General features: G+C 25.0%; 1 long non-coding RNA gene across 1 annotated transcript; it reads right to left on the reverse strand.

Moving 5' to 3' along the window:
- Window positions 1–432: 432 nt before the first annotated feature.
- On the reverse strand, window positions 433–3,852 carry LOC146997367 (uncharacterized). Its single transcript, XR_015041373.1, has 2 exons — window positions 2,961–3,852; window positions 433–1,280 (listed from the first exon to the last, which is right to left on the reverse strand). It is a non-coding gene; the product is annotated as an uncharacterized LOC146997367 (long non-coding RNA).
- Window positions 3,853–5,194: the final 1,342 nt, after the last annotated feature.

Raw genomic sequence — 5,194 nt, forward strand, 5'->3', positions numbered from 1 at the left:
ATTTATTTATAATTATGTATATGTTAAGATTTATAATTGTATTAAGATGCCAAGATTGATTTTTAATTTGATTTGGATTAGAATTAAATATAATTAGATTTATTGTTTTAATATATAAACGTTATAGTATAATTTCGGTTGAGTCATGTTTAAAGTATTTTTTTGTTCAAAGTTTAGGTTCTGCAATTTTTATATCTTTATTTTATTTTAGGGGAGAAGTTATAATTATTTTAGGTTCTGTCGTTTTAACTTATAAATTAGGGGGAGGTCCCTTTTTTTTTATTTCCTTCAGTTTGTGATGGAGTAGATTGAATAGTATGTTTTATATTAATGAGATTACAAAAAATTATTCCTTTATTAATTATAGTTTTGGTAGTGAATAGAATTTTATGAGTTACAATTGTGATCAGATTAATTGTTGGGGTGGTGGGTTCTTTTTCTCAAAGAAGAATTAAACGGCTATTTGCTTATTCATCTATTCATCATATTGGATGATTAATTATATGTCAGATTGAGAAAATAGGATTATGAATATATTATTTGATTATTTATTCAATAATTTTATTAAGAGTAGTTATTTTATTATTAGAGGAAGAAATTGTAAGAATAATGGATGTAGATAAAATTAAAAATAAATGATTGTTTGTATTTGGAATATTAAATCTAGGAGGGATACCTCCTTTATTAGGTTTTTTTTTTAAATGATGAGCTTTAATGAGATTTGTTGAGTGTGATTTAGTAATAGTGATATACATAATTATATTATCGGTAGTAATATTTTATGTATATTTTCGTATAGTTTATGATGTGGTAATAGGATTTAAGATGGAGAGAAAATGAATAGAGTCTTTTTTTTATAAAAATAATAAAATTGATATTTTATCAAATATAGGAGTATTGTTGGGTCTAATGGGTGGAGTAATTTTAGCGATTTTATAGAATAGTAAGATAAGAATTCTGTTAGCTTTCAAGGTTAGAAGTGGAAGCAAATATGAATTTACAGTTCATCATCAATATGATTTCTAAAGTTAGAATATTAAATTTGCAATTTAATGTTTTAAATTAAACTAAGTTACTGCGATGAATTTATTCAACTAATCATAAGGATATTGGGACATTATATTTAATTTTTAGAGTATGGTCTGCAATATTAGGAACTTCAATAAGAATAATTATTCGTACTGAATTAGGACGAACTGGAAGATTGTTAGGAGATGATCATTTATATAATGTAATTGTTACTGCTCATGCTTTTGTAATAATTTTTTTTATAGTTATACCTATTATAATTGGTGAATTTGGAAATTGATTTGTACCCTTAATATTAGGAGCTCCTGATATAGCTTTTCCTCGAATAAATAATTTAAGTTTTTGATTATTACCACCTTCATTAATTTTACTAATTATATCATCTATAGCTATAGGAAGAATGGCCGGAAGAACTGTTCAAATTCTTTCTAACTCTTGTCCTTCAGACATTCCTAAATTATAATTTTTATTTACATATGATCTTAACAAAATATAACCTACTAATACTATAATTATTACTATAATTATTATAGAATGATCATGAAAAAAAATTAATTGTTCCATTACAGGTGAAGAAGCATTTTGAAAATATAAATTTCCTCAAATTGGCAAAAATTAATCACTTATTAATTACAACTGATTAAAAGTATGATCTAAAGGAGGTGTTCTATTAATTCATTCTAATGAAGAACTTACATGATAAATTATAAAATCAGATTGCTTTATTACTATTCCTTCCCACACAATTACTACAAAATATATTACAGCAAATACTGATAAAATTGATCCCAAAGAAGAAACTACATTTCAATATAAATAAGCATCTGGATAATCAGAATAACGTCGTGGTATCCCATTTAATCCTAAAAAATGTTGAGGAAAAAAAGTTAAATTAACTCCAATAAATATTAAGTAAAACTGTAAAATTGTTTTCTTTTCTCTTAATTTTACACCAAAAAATAAAGGAAATGAATAGGTAATTCCAGCCAAAATTGCAAACACTGCCCCCATTCTTAATACATAATGAAAATGAGCAACAACATAATATGTATCATGTAAAATAATATCTAAAGAAGAATTAGATAAAACTACCCCCGTAATTCCTCCTAAAGTAAATAAATAAACAAACCCTATACTCCACAATATAGGAGCATCTATTTTATAATCTGATCCACTTAAAGTAGCTATTCATCTAAATACCTTAATTCCAGTAGGAACCGCAATAATTATAGTAGCAGCAGTAAAATAAGCTCGTGTATCAACATCTATTCCTACAGAAAATATATGATGAGCTCACACAACAAACCCTATACCTCCAATTCCTACTATAGCATAAATTATCCCTAATCTTCCAAAAGCCTCCCGCTTCCCTACAGAAGCACTAATTACATGAGAAATAATTCCAAATCCAGGTAAAATTAAAATATACACCTCAGGATGACCAAAAAATCAAAATAAATGTTGAAATAAAATAGGATCACCTCCTCCAGAAGGATCAAAAAAAGAAGTATTAAAATTTCGATCAGTTAATAACATCGTAATTGCTCCTGCTAGAACAGGTAATGATAATAATAATAATACTGCAGTAATCAATACTGATCATACAAATAAAGGAACTTTTTCTATAGTTATACGATATGAACGCATATTAATAATTGTAGAAATAAAATTAATCGCTCCTATAATAGAAGAAGCACCAGCTAAATGTAAAGAAAAAATAGCAAAATCCACTGATCTACCTGCATGTCCTATTAATGAAGACAAAGGGGGATAAACAGTTCAACCTGTTCCTACTCCCATCTCAGCTATAGATGATATAATTAGTAAAAATAATGAAGGTGGTAATAATCAAAAACTTAAATTATTTATTCGAGGAAAAGCTATATCAGGAGCTCCTAAAATTAATGGTACTAATCAATTTCCAAATTCACCAATTATAATAGGTATAACTATAAACAAAATTATTACAAAAGCATGAGCAGTAACAATTACATTATATAAATGATCATCTCCTAACAATCGTCCGGTTCGTCCTAATTCAGTACGAATAATTATTCTTATTGAAGTTCCTAATATTGCAGACCATACTCCAAAAATTAAATATAATGTCCCAATATCCTTATGATTAGTTGAATAAATTCATCGCAGTAACTTAGTTTAATTTAAAACATTAAATTGCAAATTTAATATTCTAACTTTAGAAATCATATTGATGATGAACTGTAAATTCATATTTGCTTCCACTTCTAACCTTGAAAGCTAACAGAATTCTTATCTTACTATTCTATAAAATCGCTAAAATTACTCCACCCATTAGACCCAACAATACTCCTATATTTGATAAAATATCAATTTTATTATTTTTATAAAAAAAAGACTCTATTCATTTTCTCTCCATCTTAAATCCTATTACCACATCATAAACTATACGAAAATATACATAAAATATTACTACCGATAATATAATTATGTATATCACTATTACTAAATCACACTCAACAAATCTCATTAAAGCTCATCATTTAAAAAAAAAACCTAATAAAGGAGGTATCCCTCCTAGATTTAATATTCCAAATACAAACAATCATTTATTTTTAATTTTATCTACATCCATTATTCTTACAATTTCTTCCTCTAATAATAAAATAACTACTCTTAATAAAATTATTGAATAAATAATCAAATAATATATTCATAATCCTATTTTCTCAATCTGACATATAATTAATCATCCAATATGATGAATAGATGAATAAGCAAATAGCCGTTTAATTCTTCTTTGAGAAAAAGAACCCACCACCCCAACAATTAATCTGATCACAATTATAACTCATAAAATTCTATTCATTACCAAAACTATAATTAATAAAGGAATAATTTTTTGTAATCTCATTAATATAAAACATACTATTCAATCTACTCCATCACAAAATGAAGGAAATCAAAAAAAAAAGGGACCTCCCCCTAATTTATAAGTTAAAACGACAGAACCTAAAATAATTATAACGCCTCCCCTAAAATAAAATAAAGATATAAAAATTGCACATCCTAAACTTTGAACAAAAAAATACTTTAAACATGACTCAACCGAAATTATACTATAACGTTTATATATTAAAACAATAAATCTAATTATATTTAATTCTAATCCAAATCAAATTAAAAATCAATCTTGGCATCTTAATACAATTATAAATCTTAACATATACATAATTATAAATAAATATAAAGACGGAATTGTAATAATTTCATTTATGAGGTATGAACCCATTAGCTTTATTAGCTGATATATATAACAGTTTAAAAAAGGGATTATCTATAACTATATTATTAATATATTCCTCATGCTCATAAATATAAATATAGAAAAAAAAACATGAGGACCAAAATATAACAAAAATATTCTATATATATATATAATATATGAACATAATAATTAAAAACCTAAGAAATAGAAAGAAAAGAAAAAGGTTAATAAAGAATATAAATTAAAATATATCTGTAAATGACCAAAATACTCCAAAATCGACCGCTCACCATAATTTTAATTTTTAATTTTTCTTTTTCGAGGCCCTTTCCTTTTCCGCCTGGAAGGGCCTCGAGAAAATAGTGATTCCAAGGTTTACTACAGATGGCTCTTTCGAATATTAAGATGTAGTAAAATATTAAGAAATTCCATTCGAATATATGTTAAATACAACGTTTAAAATTTTGTAAAAAATACCTAATAAATAACCTAAAAATCAGTTCTATATACCCCTATAATAGCATTAAAAAAATTTTTGCACAAAAATTTTTTTAACCTCTTTTTAGACCTAGCTCAACAGGAGATTTAGACCCCTTTTTTCTTTATTTTTCCTCTATTAAAGTGTAATTGCACATAAAAATTTGATTTTTATAGGGATTTCTCTAAATCTAATAGCCTAATTATTTAATACAGTTTTAAAATAAACTTTTACATAAAGATTTAAATAACTATTTCTTTTTAAACTTTACTACCCAATTATACTATAAAAAGATAATGGTGATAAATTAATTTATCAACAATATTTTAGTGCCAGTAGTTGCGGTTAAACTATTGATATAACTTTATTTTTATTTACTATTCTTTTTTATATTTTATTTTTTAAATACTTAAGTGAAATTTTATTTATTTAACTCTTCT

The sequence above is a fragment of the Stegodyphus dumicola genome, chromosome 5 (genome assembly GCF_044657685.1).
Source record: "Stegodyphus dumicola isolate Sdum_Otavi_A_Nest chromosome 5, ASM4465768v1".
In the NCBI taxonomy this organism is placed as follows: domain Eukaryota; kingdom Metazoa; phylum Arthropoda; class Arachnida; order Araneae; family Eresidae; genus Stegodyphus; species Stegodyphus dumicola.